The sequence below is a fragment of the Peromyscus californicus genome, unplaced genomic scaffold, assembly GCF_007827085.1.
Source record: "Peromyscus californicus insignis strain IS unplaced genomic scaffold, ASM782708v3 Scaffold_10__1_contigs__length_136768540, whole genome shotgun sequence".
NCBI classification, from domain to species: Eukaryota; Metazoa; Chordata; class Mammalia; order Rodentia; family Cricetidae; genus Peromyscus; species Peromyscus californicus.
In genome coordinates, this window is record NW_026294391.1 from 88609668 (window position 1) to 88633933 (window position 24266).

General features: G+C 38.2%; 1 pseudogene; it reads left to right on the plus strand.

Moving 5' to 3' along the window:
- Positions 1 to 429: 429 nt before the first annotated feature.
- LOC128117208 (small ubiquitin-related modifier 1-like) lies at positions 430 to 23253 on the plus strand (annotated as a pseudogene).
- The last annotated feature ends 1013 nt before the right edge of the window (positions 23254 to 24266 follow it).

The following is a 24266-nucleotide window of genomic DNA, read 5'->3' on the forward strand; positions in this document are numbered from 1 at the left end:
CTTTTACAAGACTTGCTATGGTCACAATGTCTCTTCACAGTGACAGAACAATAACTAAGACACATATAAAATAAAAACAAATAAAACTTTTTAAAGAAACCTATTTTAAATAACCATGTTAAAACACCAATATACTATGCTTAAGACCTAAGTGATATATGGTCTTCCTTCTTTCCCAGCCGTAAACCTACAATTTTCTAGGAATCTCATTAAGAAATCTCATTTGCAATAAAGGACATGCCTTTACTTCACACCTTTGTACAACCCTTGTGACCCATGGTTTATCTGATTACAAAACAATCCAAGATACAGAACCCTGAAGACACCTTGTAATTTCATTTATTGAAAAATGAAGGAAAATAGAGAGTGAGAGTCTGCCTGCCAGAGGCCACTGTGGGGCAAGAGAACCCCAATAAAGTCACTGTCACCATGTCTGACCAGGAGGTAAAACCTTCAACTGAGGACTTAGGGGGACAAGAAGGAAGGGGAATACATTAAACTCAAAGTTATTGGGGTGAAAATGACATCACATCTCAAGAAACTCAGACTCACAGTGTCAAGGCAAGGAGTTCCACTGAATTCACTCAGATTTCTCTTTGACAGAGAGAGAATTATTGATTAGCATACTCCAAAACAACTGGGGATGGAAGAACTGGGACTGGGGCTGAAGTTCATCAAGAACAAACAGGGGAGGAGGGAACGTCATTGGACAGTTTAGACAATTCTCTTTATTTTTTTTCCTTTTCTCTCAATCCTTTTTTGTTTTTAAAAATGGTTCTTTTGCAATGTGGTATTCGAAATGAAAACTGAATCCTGACACTCCAGCTCTTTAGAACATCTGCTAATCTGAATTCTAGTGTTCAATATTCATTAATGGTTGTTTTTGTTGTGCTGGTTTTTGGTGATCAAACCTCGGCTCCCTTAATATCTCCCTTCTCCCTTTAGAAAAAAAAATGTTGTGCGTGCACAGAGAGGCCACCCTTTTCAGGACAATTCATTTCCAGGTTTGTGATGATTAAAAAAAAAAAAAAAAAAAAAAAAAACGGCCAGTGGGAGCTTTCCCATGACCTCCCAATTGGCCCTGAAGTTCCAGCATGCAGTTGCTTCACTCCTGGACTGTGATTTTCAGTGGGAGAGGGAAGTCTTTCAGAGAACTAAACTGTGGGAAAATGACCTTTCCTCAACTTGAAGCTCCTTGTAAAATCTGAGGGTCTGGACCAAAAGAAGAGTATAGTGTTTGTAGTCAAGATGACGGATACGGTGAAAGTAACAACTCCAAAGATGGCTTCACTGGAGAGAGAGAAAAAAAGAGTAAAACAAGCTGTCTGAAGGGTCCAGGAAAGTCTAATTTTCATCAGCAGTTAGTAAAGCAGTTACTCATGCAGAAATGTATGAAACAGACACTGCTCCTTTTGATCCTGTTTGTACTTTTTGGCCCAGGACATGAGTTTTTAGAGACATCGTCTGTACCAACTTCATTAAAAATAAACATTTTTAAAAACCATAAAAAGGAAGGAAAATGGAAAAAAGAGGGGGAAAACTCTCTTAGCAACGCTTTGAAATGTAATTTGACAGCCTCTAAAATTGCATATTTTGTTACTGCTAAGATAGTTAAGACTCTTCCTTAAATAGTCAAGATGTACACTTGGGTGCCTCTTATTCTTTCCAGGAACACTCTTTCTTACTAACTCCTGTGCTTCTGTCTATTTCAAAAACCTCTTCTTAATAAACTCCAGCTTTAGTGCAGGGGACATGGTTGAGTCAGCAAAATGCTTGCCACACAGGCATGAGGACCTGAGTTCAGATCTCCAGCACACATGCAGACAGAGCTGGGGATCACAAATTTGGAACCCCAGTTCTGGAGAAGGACCTCAGGGAGTTACTGACTAATCAGTGTAGCTGAATCCGTAACCCCAGACTCAGAGGAAGATCAATCTAAAAAAAAAAAAAAAGGTTGCTGAACCAGGCATGGTGATGCATATCTTTAATCCTAGCAGTTGGGAGGCACATCTCTGTCAATTTCAGGCCAGCAACCTTGCCTACCTAGCAAGTATCATGACATGCAGGGGCTTCATAATAAGAGCATATTTCAAAATTAATTAATTAATTAATTAGGTAGGTAGAGAAGTGATTGCAGAAGACACCGGATGTTAACTTATGATATCTACACACTCATGCACATGCCAATGTACCCCCACACCCCCTACACATAGACATTCACCCACAAAACTCCAACTCCAGTTCATATTGGCTCATTTTTTCCTTTGATGAAGTCAATAATCCTATTTACAGCTGTGTTAATGTCGCTGTAAAGAAGGTCTCAGATTGCTTCAGGGAGCAGTGGGACTGTGCCTCTCGCCCATGTAATAGAAAATAACTCAAAGAGCAAGTCAAGGGCACACCCAAGAAAATGGCTGTAATGACTAACCATGGAGATTTCAGCCAGATAAAATGCTCACATAGAGAGGTTATTTAAATGAGTTACCTAAGAAAATGCTTTTGGGAGGGGAAAAAACATAGTTTTCAAGTTGTATAACTTCCCCATGCTCTATTTAGAAAAAGTAAGGTATACAAAATTCAATTTTAAATGCCTTATATCCCTATCTCCCCCTTCACCTCTCTCGCCCTCTACTGTTCAGGCCTAACTACTGCTAACAGCTTAGCATGTATATTAGCACATCAAAAATGTAGTGACATACTCAAACTAATTGTTAGATTCTCTGAGACTTTGAAACTCCTCCTTGAGAAAAGTCGAACTGAAAAAGTGCCCTATCCCTATCTTCTACCTATGTAATGATCCAAAATGTCTTTTGAGCGTTATATCTATTGTAAGTTACCTGGCTAGGCATTATGTAGTTTGCCCGATTTCCCTAGGAGATAATTAGTAGAATCAGGGTTTGTACTCAGGTACCTTTGACTTCAAACCCCCCAGCATCGTGATCCTGGTCCTGCTCCTTGCAGGCAGGGAGTGGGGGAGGGGGACACACTGAGCCTGGAGTCAGGAAGGGAGTGAAGCAATCTCACAGGGGGGGTTCCCCACAGTAGACTGCACTGTAGACTCACAACCAGCAAAGGGGCCTTGTGTTTGTCAGTAACAGATGGAGAGCAAATATGCCATTTGTGACGACATAGTGGGGAAGGGAGAGACGGACTAAAGCAAGCCCTTGCAAAATCTCCCTCAGCAAGGTTAATCATTATAGAGACACAAAACAAGTAAGTGATAGGAACAGGCAAAATCAACTTAGCTCTCGTGGGGGTGGGGCATTTCTTCCCTGATTCCGGGAAGTGTAGGATATCAGAGCGAAAACAGAGAGAAGAGATTAGTGTCCCCAGCATGCAGAGCTGGCTGGGAATGGCAATGCCAGCTTTATTGTTCTCGTAGCTCTTTCGTTTAAAGTAATTCAAATTTCTAAAGGTCGTCTAATAAAAAACTCAGAGCCTGATATTGGTGTAAAGGCTGAAAGATCAGAGAGACAAAGGAACAAGCTGACTCTTGCCTCTAGGACTCCTCAGCCTGAAAAAGTCTCAGCCCATAGACCTCTAGCTGAACGAGCTTCCTCAGCCTAAAAGGCTTCAGATCCTGTCTCCTCACGTCTTATATATATCTTTCTCTGCCCAGCCATTAAAGGCATGTGTCCTTCCCAGTACTGGGATTAAAGATGTGTGCCACCACTGCCTGGCATCTATATTTAATCTTGTGGCCACCACTGCCTGGCATCTATATTTAATCTTGTGGCTTGTTCTGTTCTCTGATCTTCAGGGAAAGTTTATTAGAGTATACAATATATCACCACAATTTAATTTTTTGTATTGAGAATTTTTTCAATAAATTTAATGTGCTTTGATCAAATCTATTCCCATTCCTCCCTCTCCAACTTCTCCCCTAGTCCCCACATCACTATTCCTTCCAAATTTCATGTGCTTTTTTTTAAGCTCACTGGGTACACTTAGTACTGTCTGTGTAGACTTGAGTGTAAAACCATCTACTAGAGCATGGGGAGTCTTCCAAGAGCCACATCCCTATAGAAAACAGTCTTCCTCTCCAAGTAGCTACCAGTTTCTAATAGCTTCTTGTCACAGCACTGCACTTACTTAGGTCACTCTTTTGTGCCACACTTAGAGTGTCCAATCCATATGGAGTCGTGTTTTGTTCTGTCTTGTAAAAACATGCCCTTCTGGGCTTTCCACTGGTGTGTGTCAAGCGCAAGAGTCAATGAGTGTGTCATCAGAGGATTTGTAAGCCTTTCCTCTGGATGGAGATGTTAGGATTCTAGTATCATATTGCAACTTCCTAACTGGCTTCTGGGAAACCGGTGATTCCTTCTCAAAACCCAGTAAAGCTTTCTGACTACATCTGTTTATTGCTTTCTGTTTACCTTGTGGCTGACTTTCTGCTGCAACACTAAGTAACTTTGGAAAGAGGCCACTATTGCTGTCACTGCCCCTGTTACAATCATTTCCCAGGAGGCAGGTAAAATCCCAGTCCAGAGGAGACAGTAATAATTATACACCTAAATACCCATGTGCCTTTCAGTGAGTGCCTTAACCTTCTCTGACTCTTTCCTCATCTCCATGAGGGGGACAATATTGGTACATTTCTATCTCTGAGTAATGTTTTATCAACATTATCACTATTTCTATGGCTTAATAAATTAGCAGTTTGTTTCACTCTTGTGTATGAATCAAAAGCAGTTGTTTAATGACAGATGGATCATTTTGTTAGTTCCATGACAGGAGAGAAGATATTATAAAGAGAGATTCTTGTGCCTCTCTTTTTGGCTATCAGACGATTGAAACTATGAACCTTGAAGAATTAAAATTTCCCCAGGAATTCCATTCCAGGGGGACAGAAACAGCTGCCATTCTAGCTAGAGGAGGAATTTAACTTCCCAGAAAAGATTTCACACAACACTGACAACTTCAATTAACATATGTGTATTTCCTGGATTTTGTTTCATCCTTTTTTCTATAAAATTCTAACACTGCTATAGAAAAGGAGGAAATGTATTCAGAGTCTCTCTCTCTCCCAGCTTGGCTAAACTGTTGAAAAAAAAAAAGGATCCATTTTTCCTTTATTTTCTTCTCAATGTCATTTAAGATGTGAAGAGGCTTATGAATCTTTGTCACTTGGTGATTCGGGTGTCCAGGCTCCTTCCTGTCTCAGGACTGACTATTCTGTACCCTCTGGCTCTGGAATAGCCTATATCCAGCAGACTAAATGAGAAAAGCAATGATGGGAATTTCTGCCTCTTAATGTTCTTGACTCAGGTGTAATACAGATCTTTCCCAATATATTGCTATGAACAAGTCACAGCATCCATCTAGATTTAAGTCAGTCTGAGAAACACAAACCACGGATATGTCACTGTTTGTCAACAACAAATTTGTCCAATGGAAGTCTATCTTTTAAAACTGACATTCTGATTTTGTTGGCAGTATAAATATCTCAAAACTTAGCAACCTTTCGCTCTATTTACAGGCAAGTAGTTCTGTGCACCAGCAAGCACACCTAGCCCAATTGTTCTCTGCTTTCTTTCTCTAGTAACTCAGCCCATTCTGACTTTTCTGTGGGCATGTGTCAGGGTATGTGTGCATGTTTGTGTGTATGTATGTGTTTGCCTGTACATGTGCGCGTGGAGACCAAAGGTCAACCTTATTGGTTGAGACAAAGTCCCTCACTGAGCCCGGAGTTCCATGATTGGGTAGACAGACTGTCCAGAGAACCCCAGAAAGCCAAGTCTCTGTGCACTCCCCAAAGCTGAGATTGCAAGTGTATCCCTCCATACCAGGCTTTCATGTGGTTGCTAGGGACACAAGCTCCTGTTCGCAAAGCAAACACTTTACCCAGAGAGCCATCTCCTCAGCTCGGCTCTGCTTTGTAAATGTGTACTCATATCTTTTCAAATGTAAGCAGGTTTTCACCATCGTTATTTGCTCAACTATATTTTCTCCCTCTTGCCCTTTGGGGTCTCCTCTTATTAAAAATGTTGATCCACCCAATACTGTACTTTACCCACAAGACTACGTTCCATGATTTGCTCTGTCTTGTTCGGTTTTCTCAAGATCAGATTTATTTTCTAATTTGTCTTTAAAGTTTTTAAGTGATTTTAGTCTAAACTTCCCTGGGAAAGATTAACTCTCCCTATCTCAGTAGTCCTTAGTTGCCTATGGTTGTTTGTCTGGGCGTAAGGCCTGTGAGGTTAATCACTTACGTGTTAGCATGTCTAGTTATGCTGTCTGTGCTCAGATCTTGTTTAGGTAGCTGTTTTGTCAAGGTGTCATGGATAAAGCTTCCCTGTCATTTCTTTTTTTATATAATTTTTTTATTTTTTTTTATTTTATAACTTAATTTTACATATCAGCCACGGATTCCCTTGTCCTTCCCCCTCCCGCCCCCCCCTCCCCCGCCGCCCCCCGCCCCCCCTGCCTTCACCCCCATTCCCATCTCCTCCAGGGCAAAGACTCCCCTGGGGATTGAGTTCAACCTGGTAGATTCAGTCCAGGCAGGTCCAGTCCCCTCCGCCCAGGCTGAGCCAAACGTCCCTACATAAGCCCCAGGTTCCAAACAGCCAGGTAGAGCTCCAGGAGTCCAATTGGCGAGAAAGAGGAGGGTTTGTATGAGCGAGAATTGTTGAGACCAAGATTGGAAAAAGCACAGGGACAAATAGCCAAACTAATGGAAACACATGAACCTTGAACCAATAGCTAAGGAGCCCCCAACTGGATCAGGCCCCCATTGGATAAGTGAGACAGTTGTTTAGCTTGAACTGTTTGGGAGGCATCCAGGCAGTGGGACCGGGCCCTGTCATTTCTAAGAAACAATCTCATAGCACATTTCATAGCCCTCTGGATCTTAGAATTTTTCTGCTCCTTCTTCCACAATGTTCCCTGTCCGTGGGTGTAGGAGTTGTATTTTGTATATAGCTATTGGTTCTGAGAACCCCCTGATCAGTTGCTCTCTCTGTTTTGACCAAGATGTTTGATGGGAGATGGGAGGCACACCTATCCTTGAAGGATGCATATTTAGAATACAGTTAGGAATGATGCTGGTAAGGTGGCAATAGCAGGTTAGTCTGGTTAATTTTGGTGGGCAATTTTTAAATTTGTTTTAATTTTTAAAATAAAGTATATGAATTAGTTTATACACACATACACACACACATATATGTATATACATATATATGTATGAATTATGCTAGTTTATGAAAGCCATGGTAGTAGGTTCTCCTCTAAGATCTGTGATCTCACTGGCCCAATGTAGCCTAGTACCAGGTATGATTTCCCTCCTGTTGAGCAGGTCTTAAGTCCATTTAGACAGTTATTAGTTGCCACCAAGTTATGAGTGCCACTATTGCACCTTCTATCTTGCCATCTGATTATTACTGTAGTTTAAAGGTTTTACAGCCAGGTGGGACTCTCAGTTCCTTCCCTCCCTTGGCAGCTTACACAGCATCTTCAGCCACTATCTGAACAAGTTGTGTTGAGCATGAAAGAACCTTCCTTTGATCTTCGTTGAAGGATTGAGTCCATCATTTTAAATGACAGGTCTCAATGGACTTTTGTGGTTACGAACTCTTTAATTCTGAAGTTTTTGTGCCTGGGATAGATTTTTATATATGGTATAAGAGTCCTACTTCATTCTTTTGCATATAGATATCTAGTTGCCCCAACATCTCTCCTCTTAGACCATCATTTCTGTTTTAATGGTCATGAAGTCTCTGTTAAAAAAAATCAATCAATTCACCATAAAAGTACAAGCTATTTCTAGACTCTCATTTCTATTCCATTGATTGATCTGCGTGCTTATCAGTGCCAGTACCACACTGCTTTTTATTAAGACAGGTTTTTATAAGATTAGAAATAGAGATAGGTAAGCCTTGTAACATTCTTGTCTTTGTCTAGGAAGGATGTTAAAATCTTGCTAAGAATTGCAATGAGTATACAAATTGATAGAAATAATAATAATATCATCTTAACAATATAATTTTTCTAAAGAACCCAGGATAGCTTTTTATTTCAGGTCTGTTTTGATTTCTTCCAACAATGTTTCATAGTTTCAGTGTACAAGTCTTAAATTTCTTAGTAAAGTCTATTTCTAGGAATTTTCGTCTCTATTGTATGAGTGTAAATGGAATTTTCACATTTTCTTTGCAATTGTTCATTCCTGATGGATACCTACAGGACTTACTTTTATGTGTTGGCTTTTCATCCTAAAATACTACTGACTATATTAACTAGCTTTAGTGGTTCTCTTAGCAGTTCTGTATGTTATAAAGCATCTGAGAATGTCATCAGCAGCAGGTTAGTTTATTTTGTTGTTGTTCTTTATTTCTTCCTTCATCATCATTTGAAAGGCAGTTATATCAAGACTGAAGACTAATCTTCACTTCTCCACATTCCATTTACTTCCATGTCCTTTACTTCAAACTCTCCTGTATACTCCATCCCTCCCTTCATTCCTCCTCTTTCTCTCCCTCCCTTCCCATGGACAATTGAACTCTATTCTCTACAGGAATTTTGTTGGAGCTTGAAAGATGAGATTTGATCATTCATATCTTTTTTTCTTCCTAAAAATTTTTATTTAGATATTTTTCATAAAATGTATTTGATCACAATTTTTCCTTCCCCCGAACCATATATTTCTCTTTCATACCTTTGAAGTTATTCTTAATTTCTTTCTGTGGAATTGAGGTACTAGCTGATATTCTTTTACTTCATCCTGAAATTAATACTTCATTTAAGGCAACACTACTAATAACATATTCCTTTCAATTTTTTTCTGTCTAGGAATATCGTAATTTGTCTTTATTTCAATGGATAGTTTGCTGGATTTGAGAACTCTCTGTTGATATATTTTTGCTTTTCAGTATTGTAAATACACCTCCAAATTCTTTCAGCCTCAATGATTTTTGATGACAAGTAGGTTAGTACAAAGAAGATAGAACTGAGAAGTTGCTTCTCTACTTCTGTATTCAAGATCACCATTCCATTTTTCCTCTGAATGTTTGACTATAGCGTATCTCAGTATGGATCTCTTTCACTTCATTCTAATTTAAATTTATTAAGCTACACACACACACACACACACACACACACACACACACACACACACATCTTTCAAATTTTAGCTAGATTTCTCCATAATTACTTGTTCAAAGACCTTTTCTTCCTCCTTCCCTTAAAGGATTCCCATTATTTATATGTTGATCCAACCAGTACTGTACATCATTCCTTCTTTTATTTCACCATTCTGATTCTCAGATAATCTGTCTTCACTAGCCTTGCCAACTCTCTTCTGCGTATTCAAATCTGCTACTGAATCCAGTAAGGGACATGGATGGTTGTATTTTCAACTACAATGTTTGTAATTGGTTTGTTTTTATGCTTTAATTAATGATGTACCATTTCTTGGCTTCTTTTAAATCTGACAATGGCTCTTTGAGTATAAATTACTTATTTTAAAGACCTGGTCTATATGTATGTTCTACCAGGAAATTTTCTATTAATTTCTTTTTGCCCACAATATGTTGGCTATATTTTCACATTTCTTTACATGCTGTATAATTTCTTATCAAATGCTGAGACTTTTGAATTTTATGAATGGCAATTGTGGAAATCAGATCCTATCTCTTGGGTTTGGTTGTTATCTATATTTAGTATAATTGTAACTCCTGTTTATTTAGTTATTACTTTTCTAATTTTTGTGATAAAACACCCAACAGAAACAATTTAAAGGAATCATTTATTTCTTCCCATGATCTCAGAGAATTCAGTACATTTTTGTTGGGGAATGAATAGTAGAACAGTTCACTCAATGGTGGTAGTAGTATGTGGCAGATGTTCAGAGGATTTTCACATTACAGCATTCAAGAAACAGAGAATGAGCCAGGAATTGCTAAGGATCATACTTCCATGAAGCCAGCTCCAGATAAACACTTTGTCCAGTTAGGTTCCATGTCCCAAAGTTCACATAAACTCTAAAAATAGTGCCAACAAGTAGGACCAAGCATTCAAGCTGTGAGCTTCTGAACTACATTTGAGACTTCAACAGTTATTTTTCTTGACTAGTTTCACAAAGCCTATGTTCTTTTTGTGTGTGTTCAATAAAGGTTTACCTATATTAGGTTAATGGTCAGTGTACTTATGAAGACATGTCTTCAATACTTAGTTTGGCTGTTATAACTCTTTTTAGATGCCATTTCTTGTTTGCACAGAGCAGGATATTAGGTTTATGTTTTAGTAATTTCTTGAGGATGGATCCATATGTATATGTACTTATTTGATTCCTAAGAATATGCTAGAACATTTGAGAAGTCATATGCCCAAAAAGACCTCATTTCTAGCCCTTTTCCCCAACATATGTTATTTATCTTTAAATAGTTTCAACAACAATTTCTTGGATAGCCATCTCATCAGTGAGATAACAAGGTAAAATAAAAATTCTCAGACTTCCCTCCAGGGAGCCATCACAGACATAAAAAAATAAAAAGTAACAGCAATCCACTGAAAAATGCCCATTCTTCTCCTTGTGGTACATCTCTTTAGAATATGAGCTGTTGTCTGGAAGGCCAGAATTGAGTTGGGGAATCGATGCAATTTAAAAATTCACAAATCAGTCTTTCTATTCTAATTCTACCAAATTTTTCTTAATTATTAATTTATCTAGTTTCTGAAGCTTTTTGATTAGTGTTTGGACTTTAGAAAAAGTGATTATAACCATTATTGTTAGTTGGTTGATTTTGGGGTATTATAGGATTGTAGAGTTCTCTATTCTAATATCTTCTCTATGATTGAGGCACGTCAATTACCCTTTTACTTAAAGACATTTTCATATTGAATTCTATTTTGGATTGAGAAGTAGCTGGCATTCTAAAACTTATAAGGCCATTACAATGGGATGTATTTGTGTCTCCACAGAATGTATGTGTTGAAGTCTTCAGCACCAATATAAATATATTTAGAAACAAAGATTTTTAAGATACAACTAAGATTAAATAAGATCATGATGTTGTGGCCCTAATCTGATAGGGTTGGTGGCCTTGTTGAAATAGAAAAGAAAATCACTTTCTCTCTTCATACATAAAAGACCATCAGAGAATTCAGTTAGAAGGTAAATGCCTACAAGCCAGGAGAAAAATCTTTACCAAATATAGATGCTACTGCTGGATCTCAATCTTAGACCTCAGTCTTTCAAAACCATGAAGAAATAGATTTCTATTGCTTAAGTCACTTATTCTATAGTATGTAGTTGTAGCAACCTTAGATTACTAGTACAACCATTAGTGGTTAAATTATTGTTTGTTTCCCTTAATCTCAAATGCATCTGATTCTTTATTTACCTTGCTAAAATGCCACAACTAAACAAGTCTTCACTACCAATATTATCTTTAGCTTCTACAGATTCAACTACTGTACATCTTTGATATGATTTCCACGTTATCACACATGATAAACTCACCCAATATTCTTCCACTATACGTGGTTGGTACCAATATGTCTATTTTCAATGTCTGGTTCTTTCCTTCACATAATTTTATCACTAAGGCAAATCCGCACAGTATAAGGTTACATTATAGATATATTCTGCCTCAACATGGCAATTTATACACTTCTTGAGGCATTTTTAGCTGCTTTCTAAATCTGCTACACTCTTGTAATTTAAAACAATGTAAGATTTTTTTAATTTAATTAATAGTACAATGTAAGTATTCCCAGATAAATAGTAATGACCCTGGTGATTTTTTGTCAACTTGACACAAACAACAGTCATTTAGGTACAGGGAGCATCAACTAAGGAACTGCCTCTATCAGATTGCCTTTAGGCCAGTCTGTGAGGACATTTCTTAATCAATGACTGATATGGGAAGACCCAGCCTACTGTAGGTGGTGCTGTCCCTGGGCAGGTGGTCCTTAGTGATATAAAAAGGCAGACAGAGCAAGCCCTGTGGAGAAAGCTAGTAATAAGCAGTGTTTCTCCATGGCTTCTGCTTCACTTCCTGCTTTCAGATTTCTGCCTTCAATTCCTGCCCTAATTTTCTTTCATGATGAAGTGTGCTGAAATAAACCCTTTCCCACCCAAGTTTTTGTGGGTCACATGTTTTATCACAGCAATCAAACCCAAGCTAGTAGAGAAATTAGTGTGAGGAGTGAGATATTGCCATGAAAGCCCTGATTGTGTTGTTTCAGAGGAGGATGTGGAAGTGTTTGGTATTTTAGACTGGAAAAGCCATTAGTTCTCAGAGTTAATGAACTATCATGGGAACTTGGAAGATAACGTGGAGAGCGGTGCAGATGATGGAGGCCTCGCTTAGGAGTCTAATAGAGAAGTTTAAGTTGAGTCTCCTAAAGACTCTGTCAGAGCTGCTCGTGTGATATTTTGAATTAAGAATCCATGATTCTTGTCTCTAGGGCTAAAGCTTTAATTAAGGGACCAGAACCACTGAAACGAAACTTTTCCTTACAGGAAAAATCAATGTTGATGGGCTGGAGCTGAGAAATTAGCAATGATTAACAAGAGACCAGCCTTGTTGAAGTGGAATCTTCTGGAAGTATTCCCTCAGGGTCAGCATACAGAAGGTGTGGTCCAGAAGGAGCCAAGGCTGCATTTCATGCTGGCAGCTGAACTTGGTAATTTGTAAGAGTCTCCCACGTTACTGGTTTGGGCCACATGAGAGCTGCAGGATTTGAAGGGGTCATGAAAAAACAGCTGAGGCTTGGCAACATGTGGCACGGTCAGAGTTACTAAAGAGAGGACAGGAATCTATTGGCAAAGGTGCAGCCTGTGGAGATCCAAGCATATTGGAGATGCCAGGACTGTGGAGTGACCACCAAGAACAGCAGCAGCTGTGGCTTGGAGCCAGCCTGAGCTATGAGTCATGCTATGTGTGCTATCAAAGGCAGAGCCAGAGTGGTGGAGCTGCTTAAGTATGGAGACCAGAAGATTGTGAGTGATCCCAGATATTTACACTGTTGGGAGCAGTTTTGCTTTGACTTAGTTGTGACAGTGCTGTTTATTTCCCCTACCTAATTGGATCAAGAAAATATTTCAAGTATTTTTTATTTTATGGGAGCCCACAGTTAAGAGACTTTGGACTTTTAAGGAGACATTGGGTTTTTAAGGAGAGTGTTGAAATTTTTAAAAGACCATGGAACATTTAAAGTTATGTTATGTTTCATATTGTGATATTATTAATCTGACATCATCTTAGAGACAAACAAGAAAGGAAAGTTTATGATTTAATAGTGATGTATTTGTGTGTCAAATGACAATGGGTCAAGTGTATTGGTAAGTTTTTGTCTTGTTTTTGTTTTGTTGTCAGCACAAGCAAGAGGCATCTGAGAAGAGGGAATTTTAATTGACAAAATGCACCCATCAGATTGCACTGTGGGTGGTGCTACCCCTGGACAGTTGGTCCTGGATGGTATAAGAAGCAGACTGAGAAAGCCGGTAACCAGTGCTCCTTTAAGTTTTCTGCTCAGTTTCTGCCTCCAGAAGTTCCTGCCTTGATTTCCTTCCCTCAGTGACGAAGTGTGACATGAGAGTTATAAGACAAAATAAACCATTTCCTCCAAAAGTTGCTTTTGGTTGTGGTGTTTTATCACAGCGATAGAAAACAAACTAATATAGGATCCACATAAAGGGTTTCAATATATTTTAAAACAGGAGGGCAGTTCAACTTGCCACCAAGTCTGATGACCTGAGTTTAATCTCTATGACTGAAATGGTGAAAAGAAACATTCTCACAAGTTATCTTCCAATTTCCACATGTGCAATATGGCACACACTTTCTCCTCAAATTAAATAAATAAACAAATGTAATTTTAAAATGGTATACTCCTGAGGTATCTCACGAGGTAAAGTGATTTCCTTACAAACATGAAGACCTACAACCCATGCAAACAAATTCCAGGTATGGGGGCTCCCTTGTAATCACAGTGCTAGGAAGGCTGAAATGGTGGTGGGAGACAAGTGGAGATAGGGTGACCCCTCATTACTCAGCCTGCCTAGGCTGCTTGTCAAACTCCAGTCACTAAGAGATCCTATTTCACTAAGAAGGAGGCTAGCTCCTGAGGAACGGCATGTAACTGGAATGATCTCTGTCCCCCACCTGCACACATACGAACACAGAACCCAAATAAAACAGAAATTATGATAATTATAGACACAGTTAATTAAGCCAAGATCATGTTCATCTTTGTATCAATGCAGTCATAAAACAATTTTATTGAGAAAGAATGCTTAGAAAGTCAAAATACCTGGGATCTGTGCAAATAGCTGTATAGTCCTGCTGATATCATTGCTCTTTCATAAGGTCTCTACTGGTTTCCTATGACTGATACAGCAAGTTATCATACATTCTGTTGAAAACAACAAAAAGTATCTCCTTACATCTCTGGAGATCATAAATCCAAAGTAGACTTACTGTGAATAAATGAAGAGATAAGCAGCATTGTATTCTATCTTGAGGTACTAGGAGAAAATTAATTCATTCCTTGACCTATAGGACCTTAATCCAACCTTAACGCCAGCAATATTGCATTTTCGCAGCTCTCTCTGCTTCTCTGATAACATTATCTTCTTCAGTGATTAAATACCCCTCTGCCTGCCTCTTAAAGGAACATTTATTAGCCACCTAGATAGTTGAGGCTAATTTCACCACCTGAAGATCCTTAATGTTATTCATCTGCAAGGTCTCTTTTATCATGTAAATTAAAATTCACAGGTTACACAGCTTAGAGTATTTACAACCATGGGAAACTTTATTCGGTTGAGGACAAGAATCAATCGTATTACCACATTTAACTGCACAGGAATAGATAGACATTTTAGCTACCCCTCATTGGCTGTACATTTTCCAGAATTCTCCTTCACCATGCAGCCAAGAGTAGGGCAGATAGGAAAACTTATCTTATTTGGACACTACTGCATAGGGATTTGAGAAAAATTAAGATAATGTATGCAAAATGCTTAGCATAATGGCTGGCACAGAGTAAACTCCTGAAATAGCAGATCTATTCTCCTTCTAGCCATTTGTATTGCTCGTGTGTACCCTTCCTCTCCCACTACCTCTTTTGTTTGTTTTTGTTTTTATGGAAGCTGAAATTTTTATTAACTATAGATCATTACACTGAGTGAATATTAATTCCATGTTCTAATTGTCTCAATGGCTTAAATGATTTTAGCCAGCTCCTTGATAAATTAGATTCAATCAGCATTTTGTTTTCACAGTAATGTGCAGGATGATGAGCTGTGCTATGAATAGCAAATGTGTCATCTTTGCCATTTTCCAATTTGCTTCATTTGCATTACTAGAATTATATTCTGTCCAAAGATTTTTGTAGGAATCGCAAGGCAGTTGTCCATTTTGTAGTTACTGATTTTGTTTTTTTTTTTTTTAAAAAAAAAACAACCTAGATTATATATCCATATATTTAACTAACTTGGCACAGATAAACTGTAATTATTTTTAATCAGTTTAAAGTCTTCCAAAATTGTCCCTTCATTACAAGATCTCTGGAGTCTAAAGGTTAAGTGAAGGCACTTGTGTCAATGTATTTAGCCAATATCTGTAAGCTTTCACAGATTGCTATAGATAAATGTACTTCTATCTTTTTCCTTATGCTTCTCAGTGAAACTTCTTGGACACTACTGAGTTACAGCCATACTTATTTTGGTAAGCACTGACTTCATTTGTATAAAGCTTCACTCCCAAGAAGATTTCTAAGCCTCTTTATGGAAGACATCAATTCTCTGCTTCCCAGACAATTTTTGCATGCGATACAAAAATTTCTCAATAGGCAGTGGTGGTACAAACCTTTCATCCCATACTCAGGAGGCAGAGGCAAGCAGATCTTTGAGTTAGAGGCTAGCCTGTGCTATGAGATAGTCTTTCTATATAGTGTGAATATGTGTTATTCTCATTGGTTGATAAAAAAAAAAAGGCTGATTTGGGCTATAGCCAGGCAGAACAAGGCTGGGTGGGAAAGCTAAACAGAGAGATGGAGATATTTAAAAAATATCTTGACTCCAAAATTTAAGTCAATAGGTATGTCACTTTGGGGGAAAGGTTATGTTTTTGTTTCCACAGAAAATGAGAGACTATAGATTCATTCTGGATTAAGAAAAATCAGGTTTGATCGAGGAAGACCCCCTGAAATCCTAACTACAGACTTGAGAAATAAACCTAAAGTAACTACAAGATATGTAACATATATTTTACCTGCCCAAACATAAAATAAAAAAAAATATCTTTAACTGGCTCAGCCAAGCGTGGTGACATGAACCTTTAACCTCAGTACCAACCATAGAGACCTGGAGGTCTGTATAGACAGGCAGTGAAGAGGAAGTCAGGTGGCTGGGCTTAGAGCCATTGAGAAGACAGAACAGGAAAGCAATAAAAAGACAAGTCAGACAGGAAGAAGCGCGCTCTCTCTGGGGAAGCTACTGCTGGTGGTAAGCTAAAGCTAGGTGGCTCTTGCTCTGATCTCTTTGGCTTTAACTCAGTATTTGGCTCTGTGTTTCTTATTTAATAAGACTGTTTATAAATTCAGCTACAAATGGCACCCAATAGCTCGAGTTTCCACCTTAAACCTGAGAATACTTAATAAACAAGTATTCTAAACGAAGCTAAAAACATCTTCATAGTTGTCTCTCTTAAGTTAACTGTGCTTGAGCTATTCTATGGTGGGTTTGTGGCATGCAGGCTTGACCTATGCCATGTTACACAGAGGTGTCTCCAAGCTGCGTACTATGCTGTGTAGTGGATTTAGCCTTTGCTAGTAAAAAAAAAAAAAAAAGTTTCTGGGCTACACGCTGCTTTGATAGAAGCATAGACCCACTGCTTCTGAGAGTTGACGGTACACATGGCCTCCAGACCCAGAGCTGGCAGTAAATATACCACCTCCATGTTGGGAAGCTGAGGTGGGCAGAGCCAGCAGCCACAGCTGCCATTTTATTCTTAGTAATGCTGCAGTTTAAAGCAATAGATTCACAATAAGACAGATTCAGATGGGATAAACCTCTAAACGGTTTACAATGTGTGTAAAAATGTATGTAGGCTTAGAAAAGAGAAAAAAGTAATATATGCAGTTATATAAAGAAATAGATAGTTTTAAAAAGAAAAGTCTTTAAAGAGAGAGTAAAAGTAATGTAAAAAATAAGCCATGTAAAAATGGATATCACACAGAGAATCTGGATTGTGTTGTCTTTGAGATTTTTAACTACAGAAAGACATTTGATTATAAAGACTGCTCAGTTAAACCAATATGTATATTTTAAAGGTACTTTTACTTCAAAATTTGGATGTAAGGATATGTTGCTTTGAAAAGGAGGCTCTGCTTTTGTTTCCACAGAAAGCCAGAGGCTATGGATTTGTTCCAGATTAAGATACATCAGGTTTGACCAGCCAAGACCCCCTGAAAGGTCTCTGATGACACCATGGCCCAGATGATCCAACATCCAGAATGGTTTCAAGGCAACTGGCTCAGAAGATACAGCCTCACGGACTACTCCATTACCCTAAAACTTTGTTCATGTCCCCATAAGAATACAACACCCTCATCCAGCACGAAGTAGTATGAGACGCTATGCCAAATTCCCAAATATACCAAGTTGGCTTTGGAGATGGAATTGGCTCACTCCTCTAAACCCAAGCATATTGCTAAAAAAAAAAAAAAAAAAAAGGTTGAGAGATTTCCCTGTCCTATATCAGAAGACCCCTCTGCTGTGGGACAGAGAAAAACCAATATTTTTATTTAAAGTAGGTTGATTATAAATGCAATCTCTTTCTAAAGAAGAAAAGGGGATAGTATACATATGACAGGATAAAAGGGTAGATTAATGAACCTACTTTTAAAGAGCAACAACTTGTTAAATGTTTTACATTGCTATGGATTTTAGTTTATTGATACAAGTTTAAACTTAATTTTGTTATACTGTATGTATATATATATATATATATATATATATATATATATATGTATGTATTTCTACTCTCATTTGAGGTATTATGTTTATGTACCTCATTTAGATTGTAATGGATAATTAAAAATACAGATTAATAATTAGTCTTCTATGGTAGTCAAACTTGTAGTCATGTTAAGTTTTCTAGGTATAAATAGATAAGTTTCAGATAGATAGGTAATCTTCAAACACTTCAAAGACCTACATAATATGGCATTTAATATGTTTTAAGAACTTAGACTTTTCTGGACAAAGAGACGCATGTGCTCCTGGCAGCACCAAATATGTCAAGGAAGATCATGGGCATTGAAGACACTCTATATGGAATTTATCTTCTTCTTGGCAAAAATAGCCATTTGGGCAAGAAATTGTTCTTGCCTAGACTGCTTGACAAAAAAAAAAAAAAATGTATCGACTGGACATGCAAGACCCATAGGAAGGTGACCACTGAACTTAGCTTGGCAAACTGGTCCTTCAGGTTCCTGCATCGCAGAGGAAACTCCCAGACATTCTACAGGACACAGAGAGAAGTGACTGAGAGTCTCTAGGCCTGTGGGCTGAAGGCAGATGCCCCAACTTTACAGAGGAACTTTGGATGATTGTTCAGGGGGCCAGCTGTTTCTGTCTACTCTTGCAAGACTCCCAAAAGTTGATTGCATCCTTCTCCCATTTCTCAGGTAATATTATATCCTTCTGAGGTCTTTAAGGTAGTTGAAGACTAGATAATTATAATTTTACTTGACTATAAAAAAAATAAGTTAGATATGAAACCTTAGACTCACAAATATAGGATAGATAGGATATCTTCTTTAATTTTGCCAAATACAAATAGACTAGCTATTATAAATAGACTAGATATTGTAACTGTAATTCTTGCTTGATAAATGTTTTGTTATATGTAATTTTACTATGTTAAAGTTAAAACCGTCCTTTTTGAAAAAAAAAAAAGAAAAGGGGCCGCGCAGTGGTGGCACACACCTTTAATCTCAGCACTTGAGAGGCAGAGTCAGGTGAATCTCTGTGAGTTCGAGGCCAGTCTGGGCTACCAAGTGAGTTCCAGGAAAGGCACAAAGCTACATAGAGAAACCCTGTCTCGAAAAGCCCCCCCCAAAAAAAAGGGGGGGAAGTGCTGTGGATATGTTCTATATGCTGTGAATGTGTTGCTCTGATTGGTTGATAAATAAAATGCTGATTGGCCAGTAGCCAGACAGGAAGTATAGGTGGGACAAGCAGAGAAAAGAATTCTGGGAGGAGGAAGGCTGAGAGGAAATGCTGCCAGCCTCCACCATGAGAAGCAACATGTAAAGTACTGGTAAGCCATGAGCCATGTGGCAATGTATAGAATTATAGAAATGGGTTAATTTAAGATAAAAGAACTAGATAGCAAAAATCCTGAGCCATTAGGCCAAAGAGTTTAAATAATATAAGCGTCTGTGTGTTTATTTAGATCTGAGTGGCTGTGAGCCTGGTAGGACCAGGAAAACTTCTGGCTACAATGTACAATACATAGTTTATATTTCTATTAGCAACTGTTAATCTCAAAATATTTTATATTGGTATGGATTTTAGTTTAGTGGTACAAATTTAAGTCAATTTTGTTAAACTATGTATATAATTCTACTCTTATTTAAGGTATTATATTTATGCAACTCATTTAAAAATGTGATGTATAATTAAAAATACAGATTAATAGTCATCTATAATAGTCAAATTGATAGACATATTAGGTTTTCTAGGTATACAAAGATACATTTCAAATAGATAGGTAATCTTCAAATACTTCAAAGACCTACAAAATATGACATGCTAAAATGTTTTAATAACTTAGACTTTTCTCAACAGCTCATGTCTGCTCCTGGCAGCACCAATTACTTCAAAGAGAATGATGGGCATTAAAGAAACTCCTTGTGGAGTTTGCTTTCAATGTGGCAAGGCTAGCCATTTAGACAGGAAACTGTTCTTGCCTGGACTGCTTGACAGTATGCTGTATAAACTGGACATGCAGGACCCACAGAAAAGTGACCACTAAACTTTGCCAAAACAAGGCAGGATTGTCCTTCAGGTTCCTGTTTCACAGAAGAATCTGCCAGACATTCTGCAGGACACAGAGGAAAATGACTGATGAAGTTTGCCAATATAGGTGAGACAGTTCTTCAAATTCCCTGCTTCACTAAAATGTCTGTCAGATACTCTAGGCCTGTAAGCTGAAGATGGATGCCTCAATGATACAGAAGAACTTTGGGTGACTTTCCAGGCAGCCAAATGTCTCTGTCATTTCTAGAGTGTTGAAAGTTGCTTACAATGCACTTCCTGTTTACTTAGGTAATATTATATCCTTCTGGGGTCTTTGATGGAGTTGAAGACTAGATAGTTATAGTTATTGTTTTCCTTAGTTATTGATAAAAGACAAATTAGATATGAAACTTTAGACTTACAAAGATAGGATAGATGATCGAGTATTTTCTTTAATTTTGCCAAATACAAATAGATTAGATATTGTAACTGATTCTTACTTGATAACTGTTTACTATGTTAAAGTGAAAACCTTCCTTGTTGATTAGACAGAAAGGGGAAAATGCTGTGAGATGGTCTTTCTGTACACTGTGAATATGTGTTATTCTCATTGGTTGATAATAAAGGTTAATTTGGCCTATAGCCATGCAGAATAAGGCTGAGTGAGAAAGCGAAACGGAGAGACAGGGAGAAGAAGGCAGAATCAGGGAGACACCAGTCAGCTACTGAGGAAGCAAGACATGTAGAAGATGAGGTAACAAGCCACAAACCATGTGGCAAAGCATAGATAAGAAATATGGGTTAATTTAAATTTAAGAGCTAGGTAGTAATAAGCCTGACCTATCAGCCAAGCACTTATAATTAATATAATTCATAATTACAAGCCTGGTTTACAAAACCAGTTCTAGGACAGTCAGAGCTGTTACACAGAGAAGCCTTGTCTCAAAACAAACAAACAAACAAACAAACAAACAAAACAAAAAAACTTCTCACATCATTTCTTAAAAATAAAGTCCTTTCCTAAGGTGTTTGAGTCCTTTGACACACCATGAGAATTTTAGGGTGAGATTTTTTTTTTCTCTCCAAAAATGACCTCTGCAGAGAAGTTTATCTCATTAGGTAGCAGTTACTGTAGAGACTCATTACTGTTCAAAGTACTGGGTGGAAAGCGACAGAGTGTTCAGTCATAGTTGAGACATCTAAATGTACTTCCTACCCCTGCCAAGATTCAGGAACATCTTGGAAGAGGAGGTGGAAAGAATGTGAGAGCCAAAAGATGTGAAGGAGTGCTGTTAAATGCTGTCATCTGGACATGACATGGCTAGTGCATTTGTGAAATCAAAGTACCTGTGCTTACCTGTACAAGACCTGCACAAGATCAAACCAGTTCAAAATTGCAACATGAAGTGGCAGAAGCTCCCAAGATGCACCCCAACTGAGGAGATACTGACTGTTTGGAAGTGTAGCCACTGGTAGGTTTTCCATGTCCCAGTGGATGCCCTCACACACATGTGCATAATTGGAGCAAATTTAATTAATTTAAAAATGAAAAATTGACTTTTGGAGTTTGGTGGAAGCTATATTGTATCTGTACACCAGTTCAGGTGGAACTGTCATCTTTAAAATATTAGGTATTCCAATCTATAAATATGGATTGTCTTTTCAGATATCACTTATTTTTAAAATAGAGATTTATATGAAAATAAAAGGCAAATACTGTAGCAAATCACAACTGTTCTCTCCTTCTTTCCTTCAGCAGCATGCTTTTTACTCTTTGGGAAAGGATTCACATTGGGATATGTTTTCCAAATCAAACACTGTTCTCCCTAATTAGATAATCTTCCTTCAGAGTGGTATATTTTTCCCCACATTACTTAACCCTGTCTGTCAAGGAATTTGCAATGGTTTTCTAATACCCGTATTCAAAAGAATTGTGAAGGAAGTACACAAAGTCAAGTTGATACCCAGAATGAAGATCATTTGCTCTATTCATTAACTTAGAGTGGGTTTTCTGAACACTCAAGAACCTTGGCACAGAAACCAAGAAAGCATTTGTGCACTTTCAATATCTTAATCTTCATGATACAAGACTTTGATCATCAATTTCAAAGTCATTTTCAGTATTATTATAGGAGGTTATTAATTTCTTAAGTAAAAGATTTCTCTTGATGAGTGCTCTGATATTTCAATGTCCCTATACCACAAGTATACATTGTTATTATTATTGTCTGTGTCATATAATGACTGGTTTCTCAGGTTAGTCCTACTGACTTAGAAAAGCCTTTGTTCTTACCTCCTTCTGTACATGAGTCTCAAATATGGCTTCTACTTAGGTATATACAAGAGATCCTTAATTCAGTTCTCTAGAACAGAATGTTTCCCTCATTCTAAGAAATACCAGACTATGTGTATAAATGGTATTTCTGTTCCACTTACTTTGAAGCACAGATTAATCCACCAGACTCTAAAAAAGGAACTTGGAACCTGCTCTTACATTATATCTTCTACTTAACTTGGCTGAGTCCTAAATGGAGAAGCTAAAGGAACCTCCAGATATATTTAGGAATGGTTATGGTGCATTGACCATAGCATGACTGTTATTATCTTAAATTCAAAATAACCATGAATAGCTGCATGAGCTATGAGATTGTCCTATTAAAAATCCTTATAGAAAGGGTTATTGTGATCAGACCCTCACCTGATGTTATAGCCACTCTCTCCTGCGCTTCTGCTGAGTTGCACATAACCCTAATTAGGTGCACCTGGTCTCAGAGTAAGCTAGACTATATAGGAGAGAGTGGTTTTATCTGTCAATTTTTCAGGTGGTTTCCACCCATGCTAGAATGGGACTTCTTGGTAACATGGCTGTTTAGGGATTATCTACATTCTTGTACATAAACCCTCACCCATGTTGTGGTAAGGGAGCTCAATAAACTCAATGGTTCAGCAAACTGGACTTAAATAGGATTGCTTCTTTGGTTTGTCATTCATGCTTTATCAGGGGTGCATGCACAGTTCACCAAACAGATGAGGTTTTTCCCGGTGTGGCAGTTTGCTGCAGAGGTAGGGGATTTAGTATATGGAAGCCACGCTAGACACTGAATTGTGGATTCCTTGTTCCCCTTACAGTGTGCACTGAATGTGTGGGCTTGGGTGGATGCCAGAGCCAGTTGTGCTTTGCAGCCTTTAGGAAGTATCAAGAGCAATGGCCCAAAGTGGATAGATATGAAAATCGAGTAGTGCAAGTGAACGGGATAGAATTTGGCATACGGTTGTGAAATTGCCGCCCCAGAGGACCTTGTGTATATTTCTCTCGCACAAATAGAGTTTGTCCAACCATACAAGTACACTTTAGCAGCCAGGTGTGCCCAATGGGGAAACAGAGTCCTGTTATAATACCGGAATTTAGTCTATCAGACCCAACTGGAACAGGAAGAGCAGTTTATCATGTCCCTGCTCCCCTTTACTATGAGACCAGGACCAGCTCCTTTGGGGTATGGAAATACTCAGGAGCCTTTGTAAGTGCAGCGGATCATGAGGAATGATTGTGTGTCCAGTGAGACAGCACAACAGATAAAGGTACTCATCGCCAAGACTGATGTCCTGAAACTGAAATTTGGGACCTAAAGGGTAGAAAAAGAGAACCAACTCCTGCAAGTTGTCCTTCGACCTCCACATATGCACTATAACATTTGTGAAGCCACACACAGACATATACTGTGTGTGTGTGTGTGTGTGTGTGTGTGTGTGTGTGTGTGTATGTGTGTGTGTGAGAGAGAGAGAGAGAGAAAGAGAGAGAGAGAGAGAGAGAGAGAGAGAGAGAGAGAGAGAGAGAGAGAGAGAGAGAAATAAGAACTATGTTCATAGAAGCTTTGTTTGTAATAGCCAGAACCTGGAAACAACCTAGCTGTCTCTCAACTAAAGAATGGATAAAGAAAATGTGGAACATTTACACAATGGATTATTACTCAGCTGTAAAAAATAAATAAATAAATAAATAAATAAATAAATAAATAAATAAATAAATAAAAATAAAAAAAAATCCCCGGGTGGTGGTGGCACAGGCCTTTAATCCCAGCGCAGTGCTCAGGAGGCAGGCAGATCTCTATGAGTTCGAGCTGGGCTACAGAGTGAGTTCCGCAAAGGCTCCAAAGCTACACAGAGAAACCCTGTCTCAAAAAAACAAAAACAAACAAACAAAAAAAAAAAAAAAAAACAAAGGACATCATGAAATTTGCTGGCAAATGGATGGAACTAGAAAAAAATCATCCTGAGTGAGGTAACCCAGACC